We start from the raw sequence: 16360 nt of genomic DNA on the forward strand, positions 1-16360 counted from the left end.
TGGCGCCGGCGCTACCTTTGCCCTGTCATATGACAGCAGGGCAAAGGTAGCGCCGGCACCATTTTGTTTTTTGTCCCCCGACGTCAGGAGCGTAGGAGATCACTCCCGGACCCCCGCTGGACCCCCAGGGACTTTTGGCCAGCTTGGGGGGCCTCCTGACCCCCACAAGACTTGCCAAAAGTCCAGCATTTCCCCTCTGCTTTGGGGGCTATTGATTGTACTCATGTCCCTATAAGTGCACCATGGGAAGATGAAGCCACCTACCGCAACCACAAAGGCTTTGACTTCCTCAGTATGCAGGTGGTGTGCAATGCAAAGGGTATCATCCTGGATGTAATCCCATGATTCTCAGGATTCACTCATGATGCCAACATTCTCTCACAGTCAAGAATGCATGATTAATTTCAGGAATGACACATCAAAAAGGGGATTGCTTCTGAGACCAAGATGGCTGCTGACTGAACTGCATGCTGAAGAAGTTCTCCTCTGGATTTCTTATCAAAGTTGTTTTCCTGAGCTAAAAAATGCCTCATACTAAAAGGAAGGTGCAGCTGAGGGAGATTTTGAGCTCTTCTCTTTTACCTGAGCAGCTTCAGCCTCAGATTGAGTCCTTCCTTGCAATGTCCCTGCAAACTACACTGGAAGGGAGAGCTGCTAAGGCGTCCGACATTGAGCATTCACTGGCTCTGATGGCTGAAGTCATGACACTCAGCCCAAGTGCCCTGACTGCGCCTTTACCTCCTCACACTGTGATTTCCAACTTAACTGAAGATCGTTCAGCTTTCCAAGCTTTGGGACAAAGAGGAGAGGTAATTTCAGACCCCAAGAAGGGATACCATTGAATTATTACCTTCAATTAATCCATTTGGAACAGATTCCACGGGCCTCCTCATTGCCTCGAATATGCCTGGAACTGAGGAAGGCGGCAGCAATCCTGCAAATGAAGGAGATGGAACTAACCAGGTACACCCGTTACTTAAACTTTTTCTTGAGAAGCCTCCCGTGATTACTTTAGATTTGGTTTGGAATGCTCTAGTTTCATTGGAAAATGCTAATACCTCTCTAACAGCTATATCTGTTGTGCGTCCTGGCCATGCTAGGCCTACGCCCGGGTCTGCTCACTTCACCCTCACTCCAGAGGGTCCCGGTCTGAACTCTCCCATGGCTGCAGCCAGCTCCCTATGCCCATGCGCCTCATGGCAGTGTCCCCAGGCCCTTCTGGGCCTTCAACCTCCCAGCGCTCCTCTCGGTGTGCCTCGGCATCCTCCTCTGCATCGGGTCCGCCCCTAGGAGTGCACGTGCGGACCGCCAAGCCCTTTATAGGGACCATGATGGGAAACCGCTGCGATGACATCACTTAGCATCACTATATAAGGTGAGGCCCTTTCCCCAGAACCACTCCTTGGCAATCCGGTCATCACCTCTGTGTGAAGCTAGTTGCTGTCCTTGTTGCTGTGCTTGTTCCAGTGTTCCTGCATTCCAGTGTTCCTGTGCCTGTTCCAGTGTTCCTGCATCTGCTCCTGTGGTCCTTCCTGTGTTCCAGCGTCTGTTCCTTCGTTCCATCGTTCCTGAGTCCTGTTCCATGTTCCACTACCCAGGTTGTACCTTCTCGGACTGATACCTGGTACTGACCTCGGCCTGTCTTTGACCTCGCTTGGACTGATACTTGGAACTGCCCTCTGCTTGCCTTTGACTTCGCTCGGACTGATACCTGGAACTGACCTCTGCTTGCCTTTTGACTACACTCGGACTGATACCTGGAACTGACCTCTGCTCGCCTTTGACTACGCTCAGACTGATACCTGGAACCGACCCTTGCTTTGGCTGACCATCCTCAGACGGATACCCTGGCTTTGACCCTAGTGCTCCATTCAGACACTCTCTTTGCTCCTCCTGTGACCACCAGGTCTGCCTGCTTGGACACCGCCCGCAGCCTTCATTGAGCTTGACCACTAGGCGCTGCCTATCCTACCCGGAGGACCTTCAGTTCCTCCCTTCTTCCCGTGGTCTCCGATCCTCTTGGTTCCAGTCTAGCTCGCCTGTTCACCGACAGCCGCACACCTCTTGGTGGGCACACCTCTCTGTCATCTCTCCAGGAGACCCCCAGAGGCCCACCTAAGCCCAGGCAGTCCAGGAATCCAAGGGCTCAACCCACGGAGCCCCTGGACTGTTATTGGTGAAGTTCCTGTCAGCCTCTGTCTCCTCATGTGCTCTGCCTCGTGGTGGCAGGCGCCTTCTGGGATCCCTCAGAGGGCCGTACCAATCCTGCACCAGGCCAAGGGTCCACCTCCAGCACAACAATATCTTTAGATACTAACCATCGTGCCTCAGCAACAGAAGGCCAAGTTGATTAAATTGGGGTAAGATTGGGTGATTTGGAAACATGAATTTCAACGTTGGAGACAGTACAGCATAAACTGGTTCAATCTGATGTGATATTCTCAAAAAAATTGGAATACATGGGAAAACACTTTAAGAATTTTGAACTTGAGAGTATTACATTTCCACTATATTAAATTGGTTTCTCCTAAGGATCTATTTAAGAATTATTTGGTTCAAATTCTTAAATTTCAAGTAGAAGCAATTCATGTCATAACCAAGGCCTATTACTTACCAGTATCAGAGGAAGGAATGCCTAAAGATCATGAACCAGAAACTGCTTTAAATTTGTCAGATATATTAGAACTGTCTCAAGAGATGTGTATATAGAAGAGGGCAAACATATCAATTACTTTTGCCTTTGTATCTGAGAGGAATTCAGTCCTGAAATTTTTTCTTCGGAATCGACAACAGCTATTTCATAGCCAAAATGTTTGGATTTATCCTGAAATTACTAGATTAACTCAAGAACATAGAAAAAAAAATTCTCTCTAAAAGATCGGAAGTGATAACACATGGGGCGGTTTAATTTAAGATTTCCATCTAAATGGTTGCTAAGATATCAGAATTCTAAGTATTTGTTTTTTGAACCTTCACAATTATGGATGTTCTTGGACTCCTATTCCTAATGTTCCTTGCAGGAAGTTTGGCTAGATTGGAAATGTCAGAGGGTGGAAGTTCAGGATGACATTTTGTGTATTTTATTTCTTTGTTATAATCACTCATTGATATTCTTGATCTCCTCATTTCCTAGTACAGGAGATAAATTATTTTGGGGATGTATATGTGATTTTTCACTATTTTTCTTTTTACTTTGTTACCAAACAAATGTATCATTATGAAATTTATCTCTATTGCTGGTACAAGACATTATTGTGTTATTTATTAAATTTTAATAAAAATAAAATTAAAAATAAAAAGGGGGATGTAGGTTTATAGGTAGGTTTATACATGTCATTACAAGCATCCTGCTACTAAATTATGTTGTATCCCACTAGTAGCCAATTTACTTCTTTTAAAGTATTATTTCCTAGGATTGGGTAAATCTTGGATCTTTATTGTGGGCTTGTTGCATGCTTTGTAACTTTGTAACATTGAGTATGTGTTTCCTAGGATATTAGCGATAATTACCTATAAATTATGTCATTACTTGGAAGTGTAACTTTTTCTTCTTTAAGTATTGTAAAATGTTACAAAATGCATGTATTCCCTTTCAAGTTAATACTTGATAAAGTTTGTAAAATGAATAAATAGAAAATAAAAAAAAATAAAAAATTATCTTTGTTGTGTACTTCAAAGAATTGATTCTGTTTATTTTCTATCTTTCAGAATTTTGTATTTTTCAGATTTCAACAAAGGTGAATCTCAGACTACCTTAGGTAAGTATATGTTTTTTTTTCTTTCTCTTGCTTTTTAACTTTGTCTGTTTTCTTTATTTTGTAAATAATATATGTATGTCTCTTTTTCTTTATATCTGTTGTTAGATTTTCTCTCTCTTTTTTTCTGGCTTTTTATTCTTCATGGCTATGGTTAGTGTTGGTGGTACCACTAATGCTGGTATGTTCACACACTTACCTCTATCATGGTGATCTCTTCTTCACTCTTATTTCTTCTTCTTTAATTCTTCTTCCTATTACCTATCCATTAAAAAATTCAATAAGAAAGTCTGTCTCTATATACCAGCAAATCTTCTGCAGACTACTAAGTAGGTAAGTCCCCTCAGTGTGTTTCTCTGACAACTTGTTGGAAACTGTGTCTAACTAAGGCCAGGATTCATAATTCTTCGCAGAATGATGAATCGTGTGAAACTGGGGGGCGGGGGGGGCAAAGGGGGGGTGGGCCTGCGAAAGCCCGCAGCCTTTGCAACACGGCGGTATGCCAACTGCCGGCTTTCTCACGAATAGCGCCACCATGAAAGGTAGTGCTATTCGGCGCACTACTATCAATGATAATGTTAGTAACAATATCGCTGGCAGCGAAGACAACGCCGACTCCTCCCCTCCCCACCTGACTCCTCCCCTCCCCTAATTTGCATAATATTGCATGTGAAAAGGCGCTTTTCACATGCAATAGAGGCTTATCGCGTGTGATACGGCCGTATCACGTGTGATACGCCTTTGATAAATGAGCCCCTAATTTAGAAAATAAAATAATTAAATTGCCCTAGTTAAAGGGAAGAACTGCATTATACTCATTCAAGGACTAGTACTCTTTCACACACAGCACTTTTAACACTGTATAAACTTTCCATTTGTTACCTTTTATAACAAATAAGGCAATGTAGTCTGGGTAAATAATTGGTATTATTGAGTGCTATTATTGAGGGAAGACTGAAGTAGAAAATTGGTGTGTATCAATGTACAATCAATTGTCTTATTCCCTGTACAAGTTATATTTTCTTCTCTGGCATGTACTCTCAGTCTTCACACTAGCTTCACTAAGCTGCTAAAAATCTCCACGTTGCAGCTTTTGTATTAACATTAGCCTTCCTACTCTCAACTTACCTTTTCTTGGATATAGTGTTTTCTATCTCACATTCACACAACTCATTCACTTTTATTCCCTGTGTATTTCCTATTACTTTCCCCCTTTTAAGGTATTTTGTCACTTATGAGGCCTCTTAAGCAGAGCACCTTGACAGAGCTTCTGCTTCTATTAAGCTCAGCTTCTCAACTGCCAAGATTCTCAACTGACTTTTTCTTTTCTGAGTTCCCTTGATCTTTACACGGTGATATCATTGAGCTCTATTTTTCTTTATTTATACTGGTTTCTCATTTCTTTGTGCTGGTTAGCCTTTTTAAGACACTAGTTTATCTAAATATATTTTAGAATTTTGTCATCATTTTATCTTAATTCAAGACTGAATTTCTCTAATTCACAGAGGAAGTGACAGTTAGATCTGGGACTTACCTGATTGCTGGACAGCAGAAGAGGAAAGCATCAATGGCTGTAAGACCCATTGGACTGGGCACAGGCATAAGTGTAAGAAGAATCAGGAGCAGCAGCAGTGAGTAGCCTGGTATAGGAGGAGGAGGACACTACCAGCAGCAGCGGTGATCATTGACACCTCCGTTCATTGCCGGCCGGCTGAATCCTCTCTTGCTGTCAACTCCATTGGTGGCTCCAGTAGCAGTGGTAGGAAGAAGAGGCTGGTACAGTGCCTTGTTGGTGATTTGACACCACTCCCTCTCTTCTCTCAGGCCCTCCCTCTCTAAGTTCCCTCTCAGCAAATAACAGCAGCAGCCATGGCAGCACTAGCACAGCTCCTCTCTGATGCTAGCCCTCCTCAGGCTGCGGCAGTCCAGCACAGCAATGGGGCTCGCTCTCTCCCCATCTCCTTTTTGCAGCTCATGCTTCTCTAGTTCCTTCTAGTAGTGGACAGCAGTGGCTCCAGCTGCAGTGCAACTGACGGGCTCAGGCCACGATGCCTCTCTCTAATTTGGGCTCCTCTTTACAACATGGCTCCAGGCAGTTCTTCTAGGCCTCACTCATTGTGGCATTCAGCTTCCAGATCTGTGGACTCCTTGTTGTGGCTCACTCAGCCTTCACTCTCTTGAGGCCTTTAGCACTACAGAAACTCAGCAATTGTCGCAGTCACCATCTCTCTCTCTCTCTTTCCTGTGATTCTGTGATGATGCCCAGCCATCTTCTCTCAGTCACGTTTTTTTAAGTCTCAGTCCAGCTCTAGAACCCTGGTATTTATTAATTTGTTTATTTTCTAGCTCTCCATTATGTAAACATAATAATTTTCTTTTTTTTTTTAATATTTCTTTTTTATAGAAATTTGAAAAATTTTGAAAATATGTCTAAATCATTTTCTAATATTTTTAATGTGTTGGCTATTTTCAGAATTGTATTGTTGACTGTATTTAATATCAACTGTTGTTTGGTTAACATATTAAAATGGACACTTCTACCAAAATTAGATTTTGACTCCTTAGGAAATGATGTGACTCAAACATGCTGAGAGTTTAGCCTTTGATTACCTGGCACCTTTGACAAATAAAGTTATTTTAGATGACTGTGCTAAACAATGTTTAGAGTTTATGACTGGTAAGCTTATAGATTTAATCATTGATTTTTTTTTATTATCAGTGTGAACATAATGTGAAAACTCATTCTTTTTGCATTGATTTACTTACATATTTGTGAAAGCATGTCACAACATTCACTTTCTCATATATCTTACCTTTCAAACTTCTTCCTGATAACCTTTTATAATATCTCTTCTATTCTCCTGAACTCCTTTGTATTGCTGAGTTATTTTTGTCTTTTCAATGTTCAGCAGCAGATACAACACTGACAATCGGTTTCCTATTTCTACCTTGTCTTTTATCCATTCTATAGACTTCTATTTCCTCCCTCTGTACTCATCTCCTTCCAGCTCTCTCCTACTTCTAATGCCTCTTTTCCCCTCATTAGTATCAGTTCTTTCTATGTCACTCTCTCCTTTCCTGCCTCCATTTCCCTTTTATTTAACCCTTTCTCATTTCTATCATCTCTCATCCCCTCCACAGCCCTCAGTCCATCCATTTTCACTATCTCTAACCCCCTCCTCCATCCTCCAGGCACTTTGTATATCTTTCAACCTCTCCACACCCTTCAACTGTTGTCTTCAACTCATGCCTCCTGGAGAATGTTTTGCTCCTGAACTTCCAAACCTTCATCTTCCTCACCTTTAACCCCTCTTCCTCTTCTGCCTCATCTTCTGTCCCTCACACCTAGTCCTGTCCATGGCCTGGCTTGGTCAGGAGGGAAACAGTGCCAGTGCCTCAGTATTTCTAACCCACTCTTCCTGCCACAGGCAATTCTCCTTCTTACATAATAGCTTTTTGAACCATTTTTGAGGGAGAGGTACTAGAGGAAGAAGGCACTTAAAAGTGAAAAGACACAAATATTTTTCTTCAGTATTGCTGGCCTGGATGTTGCAGCATTTCTTCTTCTGACCAGTAGTCCATATCAGAAGGGGAGTGGTGGCAACTCTTCTCTAATCCCTATGAGCACATTGAGAGAGGCAATTGCCCTTCTTCAGTCTCATAGTCCACATAATGAAGAGATGGTGATGCTCCAACATACTTGACACCCTCTAGCCCCCACAGATTGTACACCTGAAAAGCTGGTTCTACCAGTTTGTCATTATTATATTTTATAAGAATATTAAACATTTATAAAATTAAGGCCAGATTTTATAGTGGAATACATGGTTGATTTGTATTTCAGGGCTAAAATTTGTCCACTGGCAATTTACTTGTTTTGTGCAAGTTAATCTGCAGTGCATTTGAGTACGTATTTCTGTATTGCAGGGGTCCATTCTGGTGATGTTTCTAGGCTGCCATGATAATTAGAAATCAGTGGAAAAGAGGGATTTCTCCAACTGATTTCTAAAAACGTAAGAAACATACAAAAGTGTCCCAAATGAACAGTTTTGTAGCACAAACTTCAAATTTTCAAGAAACGTTTTGCAAATGAAGGAAATATCTAAAAACAGGTTTGCAAGTAAATGTTTTCCTGCTTTTCATCAATGGCAAATTTGGAGCAAAAAAAGGGCTACTCAGATACAATATATTTTTTTAAATTGAAATTTACAGAATCTTGCAAGGTCCAACTTGATTTTAAAATTAACATCAATGCACTCAAGTAATATATGCAATTAAGTTGCCAATTGCAGCTGCTGGTAAATAATCCTTTGAGCCCGGTACAGTGCCAGAGTCAGATTGTAAATTTTATTGAACATTTTGTGCCAGCGCTATGCTTTAATGCTAGTACAAAGTCAGATGTAAATAAGACCTTAAGAATCTGTCATTAGAAGAAAAATGCACCAGGAGTTTGTAATAGTACTTATAACTGAGAGTAAACATAAAACATCAGCAAATCTAGTAGAAAAGTGTGTAATATATATATATATATATATATATATATATATATATATATATTTGGAGTTGTACAAATCTCATCTTTGTGTACCTGTCATCACTCCAAATCACATCAAATCTTCACTGATGTCTATTGTGCTGTTTGTACTGCTGACTGTGCATGTAAAACTGCCCCCCAAAACCTATGCCACCACCAGAACCTCACCTCAAGTTCCCAGTTGCCCCTCTTACAGTGGTATAAAAAGTTGACTAATATGATTGCCTCGCTAGAGTCTTTCTCTCTCTCTCTCATATATGCACAAGATAACACCATAAAAAAAATGTAGTAAAAGTGTGTCACACTCTTACATGCAATATTAAACTCCTCCCTTTTGACAAACGGGGTAATTTTCGAATGCTTATCGCATGCGATAAGCCACTATCAAACGCAATAAGCCGCTATCACATGCGAAAAGTCTCTTTTTGCGTGCGATAGCATGCTGGTGCGGAGTCGAGGTGGAGTTGGGACAGCAAGGGGAAGAGTCATGGCTGCGAGAGGAGGAGTTGGGGTGGCGAGGGGAGGAGTCCGGGCAGCAAGGAGGCGAATTTGGAGGTGTCTTCACTGGCGGTGATAAGGTAAACAACGTTATTGTCGCCAGTAGCGCGCCCAATAGCGCCACCTTTCACGGTGGTGCTATTGGGTGCGAAAGCCGGCAGTGAAAATGCCGCGGTGGTGCAAAGGCTGCTGGCTTTTGCCCGCCCACCCCCCGTTTTCGCTGGATTCACCATTCTGCAATAGAATGGTGAATCTAGGCCTAAATTTGCATTCACATCTCACGATGCATTATTTATTACAGGCATTCTTAAGTGATTTGATGAATGACCTAGCTTGTTATAGCAGGGTTTCCCAAACCTGTCCTAGGGATCCCACAGTCAGTTGGGTTTTCAGGATATCCAAAAAGAATATTCATGACATTAATTTGCATACTATGGAGATTCAGTATATTTAAATTTTTCTCATGTATATTCATTGTGGATATCCTAAAACCTTGACTGGCTGTGGGGTCTCCAGGACAGGTTTGGGAAGTTCTGTGTTAGAGACTTTGGGCCGGATATTAAGAGTTACGTGCGGGCGTAGATTTGTGCGCGCAACCCGGCACGCACAAATCTATGCCCAATTTTCTAACATGCGTGCGCAGCCACGCACATATTATAAAATCCAGGGTCAGTGCGCGCAAGAGGGTGCACAATTGTACAACTTGTGCGTACTGAGCCTCGCAGCCTTCCTCTGTTCCCTCCAAGGCCGCTCCGAAATCGGAGAGGCCTCGGAGAGAACTTTCCTTCCGTCCCCCACCTTCCCCTCCCTTCCCCTACCTAACCTGCCCCCCAGCCCTTCCTAACCCCCCCCCCTTAGCTTTAACTTAGAAGTTGCGCCTGCCTCTGGGCAGGCGTAGGTTGCGTGCGCCGGCCAATGGCCGGCCCGCGATCTCGGGCACAGCAGCAAATGGCTGCTGTGCCTGGAGGCTCAAGCCCCACCCCCTCCCCGGATCACCCCGCCCCCTTTTTCAAGCCCCTGGACATACGCATTTCCTGGGGCTTGCTCGCATCGCCGGGCCTGTGCAAAATAGGCTCGGCGCGCGCAGGAGCGGATTCTCGGGGTTACGTGCATAACCCTATGAAAATCTACCCCTTTGCTTTTTGCGGAGGAAAATGTGTCCACAGAAAAATCAGGTACAAATCTGTGCAGCTACTTTTACTTTGGGCAGTATTCAAAGGGAAAGTATTCTCACATTTTCCCTTTAAGAACTGGTGCAAAGTCCACCATTACCTAATACCCTTTATGAAATAATCCACACAAATTCCACAGATAAAACAGTTTTTTACTGAGGAAATGAGTTTTTTGACAATTGTCCACCCTCTTGTGGGTAAACATACATGTGCTGTTGAACAGCATATGTATTTTTCACCCATATATTATGGAGATGTCCCTCTGGGTGTAGTAAGTTAGGTGTGGCAATAATTGGTATAATTTGGGATTTACCAAACTAAACAAATGACTTTATGAAACCCCTACTATACAATAGAAAATAAAAAAAACTCAGGGGTATAAAATGTTGCTAAATAAACTCTGGTGTCCGGTACTGCTGCCTGGAATCTCTCACAATAGCGTTTGAAACTCCATCAATTATTCAATTACTCATTTTCTCTAACCTAGATTACTGTAACTCACTCCTTTTCAACTTACCTCTAAACACTATCCGCCCACTCCAAATCCTACAAAACGCAGCCACAAGAATCCTCACTGGGTCTAAAAAACATGACCACATCACTCCAACACGTATCTCACTACACTGGCTACCAATACAATTCAGGATTGAATACAAAATACTATCCATTCTACATAAAATCATATATGAAAAACAAGAAAAAACTGGCTAAGTTCCTCCATAAAACTACATACCCCAAACAGAAACCTCAGATCAGCAAATAAAGGACTTCTAAAGACACCACCTACTTGTTCCAAACAACTCACCTCAACATCCAAGAGAGCAATCTCTCTAGGAAGCCCAAAACTCTGGAACTCCCTCCCAACCAAACTCAGAACTCAAGAAAACCTAAAAACTTTCAAAAAAGATCTAAAAACATGGGTGTTCACCAAAGCATACCAACTCACCCAATGAACAAAAAACAATGCCAACCCCCTCCTGTCTAACCTGAAAAAAAATTGAAACTCAACACAAGTATATATTATAACAAAGAATTGAAACGTGAAAAAACTGAACAGCACTACCTTGTATATGATAACCCTATGTTAACAATCTTTTAAACCCTTTTGAAAACCTTGTTATCCTCCTTAACCTTGTAAACCTTTGTATTTTTTGAAAAACCGTTATGATGGCGAAACCGAATGATGGTATATAAAACTCGATAAATAAATAAATAATGATTTTAAAAAAAGCAGATGCTGATTTTACTATAAAATTTTTAAATGTGTACACGTGATATAGTGCTTACATTTACAGTTTTTGCTCTGAACGTCATAATGTTATCTTCCCATAATAGTGTGTTTAAGCTGGAAACAACTAAAATTATCTACCCCAAATCAACTCTCCAGTACAGTGCAATTCAGTTTGTTATATATTACTCATAAAGAGCTTTCCAAATTATCTTCACACTGACCGAAGACAGTCTTGGATGATCTTACTTGTGGATGTCCCGCCTGACACTGGCAGTGCTTCAGTGCCTCGTGCCTGCTTCAGGGGGTGGACTTGTATGGCGTGGGTTGCTTGTGGATGCTGCCTCACTGGTTGGAATTTGGAATTTCAAAACAAAGCTGAGCTGGGCCTTTCCCATGTGGAAGGAGCCGCGCCGAGACCCTCCCTTGCGGCAGGAGGCCGCAGATGCCGCTGCCGGGGTCCTTGGACCACAGGGAGGCCTTCCCTGCTGATGCCTGAATACTTCGTGGCATGGAGCCGACCCTGGTGTTCACTGTGACTGGGAGCCATGGACTTTGGTCCCTTCTTCATGGCCTGGAGGCTGCCATCGATGCCAGCCATCCTGCGACTTGGATGCTGCAGTTCCTGGATCTTCCTGCGGCTGGAGCCACCCTCAGTTCTTCCTGTGCGGCAGAGAAGTCACCTCCCACATCGGGGCCTGCACGGCCCAGCTTCAGCTCCTCCTCAGTGTCAGCATCTGCAGGACCGCTGTCCAGGGTCTTGCAGACTTCCTCTTCCTGCCTTTGCTAAGGCGTGGGGCCGCCTCTCTCTGCCCTTCTTGTAGAGCTAGTGAGGGAGTGGGCCCTGGATGATGTCACTTCCCAGATCCGCCTCTTCAGCCTACAAAAGGCCTCTCAGGTCAGTCCTTCATTGCCTTTTCAAGGAGTAAGTCCTCCTTAAGTCTCCTCATCTGCTTCTCCTCCTTAGCACTCTGTTCCATGTGGGATCCCGTGTCTTCGTCATTGTTCCATGTACTGGTCTTTGCCCTGATGTCTTTAATGGTCCTGACGTCCATCCATTCTCAATATCTCAATATTCATCTGTTCCTGATGTCCTGATGTTCGGCCATTCCTGGTTCCTTGTCGAGATGTCCTCAGCTCCGTTCGGACCCGTCCCCCATGGCCTGACCACTCCTACCGGGGTGTGTGAGGCATTGATGGGTCTTTCCTCTGACAGTGCTATGGAGTCATCTCTTCCCTTGTCTGACTTAACTTGTTCCTGATGTCTGATATCTGCCTTGCATTTGATGCCCTAGTTTGATGCCTACTTGTGTGGTCTGTGACTATCCCAGTGGGGCTGAGTATGGTGCTAGAGGGACTTTCCCGCTTGGAGGTTCCAGACTTTTTAAACTATAGGTTTTAGGGATGTGAATCGTTTTAGGACGATTAAAATTATCGTCCGATAATTTTAATATCGTCTTAAACCGTTATGGAACACAATACAATAGAGATTCTAACGATTTATCGTTATAAATCGTTAGAATCGTGAGCCGGCACACTAAAACCCCCTAAAACCCACCCCCGACCCTTTAAATTAAATCCCCCACCCTCCCGAACCCCCCCCCCAAATGACTTAAATAACCTGCGGGTCCAGCGGCGGTCCGGAACGGCAGCGGTCCGGAACGGGCTCCTGCTACTGAATCTTGTTGTCTTCAGCCGGCGCCATTTTCCAAAATGGCGCCGAAAAATGGCGGCGGCCATAGACGAACACGATTGGACGGCAGGAGGTCCTTCCGGACCCCCGCTGGACTTTTGGCAAGTCTTGTGGGGGTCAGGAGGCCCCCCCCCCAAGCTGGCCAAAAGTTCCTGGAGGTCCAGCGGGGGTCAGGGAGCGATTTCCTGCCGCGAATCGTTTTCGTACGGAAAATGGCGCCGGCAGGAGATCGACTGCAGGAGGTCATTCAGCGAGGCGCCGGAACCCTCGCTGAACGACCTTCTGCAGTCGATCTCCTGCCGGCGCCATTTTCCGTACGAAAACGATTCGCGGCGGGAAATCGCTCACTGACCCCGCTGGACCTCCAGGAACTTTTGGCCAGCTTGGGGGGGGCCTCCTGACCCCCACAAGACTTGCCAAAAGTCCAGCGGGGGTCCGGAAGGACCTCCTGCCATCCAATCGTGTTCGTCTATGGCCGCCGCCATTTTTCGGCGCCATTTTGGAAAATGGCGCGGCTGAAGACAACAAGATTCAGTAGCAGGAGCCCGTTCCGGACTGCTGCCGTTCCGGACCGCCGCTGGACCCGCAGGTTATTTAAGTCATTTGGGGGGGGTTCGGGAGGGTGGGGGATTTAATTTAAAGGGTCGGGGGTGGGTTTTAGGGGGTTTTAATGTGCCGGTTTTGCGATTTTACGTTTTTTTTCGATTTTTCATCACGATTTTTCACGATATTTTACCCCCCCAAACGGCAACAATACGATTCCCTCCCCCTCCCAGCCGAAATCGATCGTTAAGACGATCGAGGACACGATTCACATCTCTAATAGGTTTCTTAACCTTGCCCTGTCTTGTTATACCTTGCCTTGTCCAGCGTCCTTATGTTCCAGGATCCTATTTTTCCAGTATCCAATTTCAATGATTGAATCTTCGTCTACTCCAGTGACCAAGTCTTCATCTACTCCAGTGCCCAAGTCTTTGTCTACTTCAATGGCTAAGTCTTCATCTACTTCAATGACCAAGTCTTCATCTACTCCAGTGCCTGTCTTCATCTACTCCAGTGCCCAAGTCTTTGTTTACTTCAATGACTAAGTCTTCGTCTACCTCAATGACTGAGTCTTCATCTATTTAAATGACTGAGTCTTTGTCTACTCCAGTGTCCAAGTCTTTGTCAACTTCGATGCCCAAGTCTTCATCTACTTCAATGACTGAGTCTTCATCTGTCCTGCCACGCCTGTCTTCGCCTGCCTTGCCATGCCTGATGTCTTTGCCTGCCTTGCCACACCTTGTTCCATGTCTCCATCCGGCCAAGACCTCTGTCTGGCCTGCCGCTTCAAGCCACTACCCAGTGGCTAGTCCGAAAGGGCTTGGAACGGTCAGAGGACCATTCAGAGACCACCATTGTGTTGGTGGCCTCACGGAAGTGTGCAGGTTCGGTAGAGGGTAAGGATCTCCAGTCTTGCCAGCAGGGACATCTCACCACTAGGGCGCACATTCATTGTCCTGTGCTCCCTTCCATCCGCAGCACAACAGGTAGCTTCTGCTATGCTGGGGAAGTCTGAAAAACCCTAAGGCAGCTTCAATGCAACCCCCAAAGGAAAACATTTAAAATAAAGAAGTGGGAAGGATTGCATGATAGGGTGCCATGTACTAGCCTCCATTACTTGTTCCAGGGCATTTAAGCATGTTAATGGGAGAAGAGAAAGCCCCCATGCCAGGGCTCCATGTCATGCAGGAATCCATGCCAGATTTTCCTGTGGTTCATTGTATATTGTATTTACTGTGGCAAACCCAAAAGCATAAAGGCTAGCCTCATGGTTTTTGCAAGTGAAATGGCCATCATAGGGACACAAAAGGAGTAAAGTGATAAACACAGCAGCTACTTTGAAAAATGCATAGAAATTAATTAGAGGTGGATATTACTTGTACCGAGGTACTAAGTAGATTGACAGGTATAAAGTTAAGGTATATAAAATGTTTTTAAACTGGTACTGCTTTATTCTGATGTTACAAGAGCAAGGAGTTGCTCTAAAAGAAAAATGGCTTCACATTGAAACTAGAGCAAAAGGAAGGTGGTATTGGAAGAAGGCAGAAGCACTATTCACCAGCTCTGCCATAGTTTAGAGAAAATTTGATGAAGCTAGCCTGCACCAAAAGGGGACGGTCTCCGGGATTATTAACACTGTATGCCTGAGAGATTTGAAAAAAATGTGAGTTTAAATTCAAGTGATTCTTGTGCTCTGAGCCAAGGTTAGGGGCGGGATAGGTACTTGTAAAGAAGTGAACAGTAACACAGTCCTGTTTTGCCTGCTCTTATTAGAGGGGAGTGAGATGTTTGGGAGAAAGAGTACATGCTATTCACCTAATAAATGTAAGATAGGGTATTCTTTCTTATCATTTATTTTCTATAGCTAAATAACCAGTTCACTTAGTCCAGGGGTGGCCAAACCCAGTCCTTGAGAGTTATGAACAGGCCAGATTTTCAGGATGCCCACAATGAATATACATGAGATAAATTTGCATACATTGGATGCAGTGCATGCAAATCTATCACATGCATATTCATTGTTGTCAAGGACAGGAGTTGATCACCCCTGACTTAGCCGTTGGACACCTCACTAGCAAGTTATTTAGCAGGCAGAAGGTTTACAATGCCAGGGAGGTAGACTTTTTTACTAGTTTTGAACAGTCAGGTAGTAGGTAACCCTAGAGGTGAGGACGCTGATGAAGGGAGGACCAATGCCCATAGCCATCTGGACTCATCACCTTGTGGATGCCCACTGCATGTGAAACATCTGCTGCAATCAAGACTGTCACAGCAGAACTTATAAAACCACACACCAGGTCTGGCCAGCCTAGTACAATTTATTGAGTTCAATAATAAAGCAAAGACTGAAAAAAACACAACAAACACATACTGAGATGAAAAGACTTACTATAAAAAGACTTACTATAAAAAGACTATAAAAAGACTTACTATAAAAAGGACTCTGTTTCATAAGAGTCTAAACAGGAAATATCACAAAGACTCAATTTCTTAAGGTTATAATCTGGAAGTACAAACAGAATCAGAGTAAAAAAAAACAACAACACAGAAACAATACTTATCTGACTTATGACTGGTTTGAGTTGAAAGCATTCGGTAAGTATCACATCCAGCATTACAACAACTATAAATAAATATCTTTCAAAAATAAAGATTTTGGACAATTTGAGATTTCATTACCCCATCATTTATTGTTTTTGACTCTCACTGTATGCAACAAAACAACTGTATGCAACCTTCTACAGGCTTTAACGCTGAATGTGATGCTTACCGAATGCACAAATATCCCTTATAAACAAAGAAAAATGCCCTTACCTGTGTGACATGTGGTTCTCACACACTCTCGACTAGTGGAGCTCTTCTGCTGTTTGCATCTAGATCTAGAAGCTGTGATTATTGGTCCCTCCAGACGCAGTTGTACGAAACATGGTTGCTGTC

At 43.7% G+C, this 16360-nt stretch overlaps 1 long non-coding RNA gene across 1 annotated transcript in view; it reads left to right on the forward strand.

Annotated features, from left to right (window-relative positions):
- The window catches only part of LOC115091537, a 46031-nt gene extending 40043 nt beyond the window's left edge, over positions 1-5988 (forward strand). Inside the window, exons 2-3 of the long non-coding RNA XR_003856760.1 lie at positions 3709-3758; positions 5261-5988. This is a non-coding gene — a long non-coding RNA (uncharacterized LOC115091537). The remainder of the gene's footprint in view (positions 1-3708; positions 3759-5260) is intronic.
- Positions 5989-16360: the final 10372 nt, after the last annotated feature.

Source organism: Rhinatrema bivittatum, chromosome 5, assembly GCF_901001135.1.
Source record: "Rhinatrema bivittatum chromosome 5, aRhiBiv1.1, whole genome shotgun sequence".
NCBI classification, from domain to species: Eukaryota; Metazoa; Chordata; class Amphibia; order Gymnophiona; family Rhinatrematidae; genus Rhinatrema; species Rhinatrema bivittatum.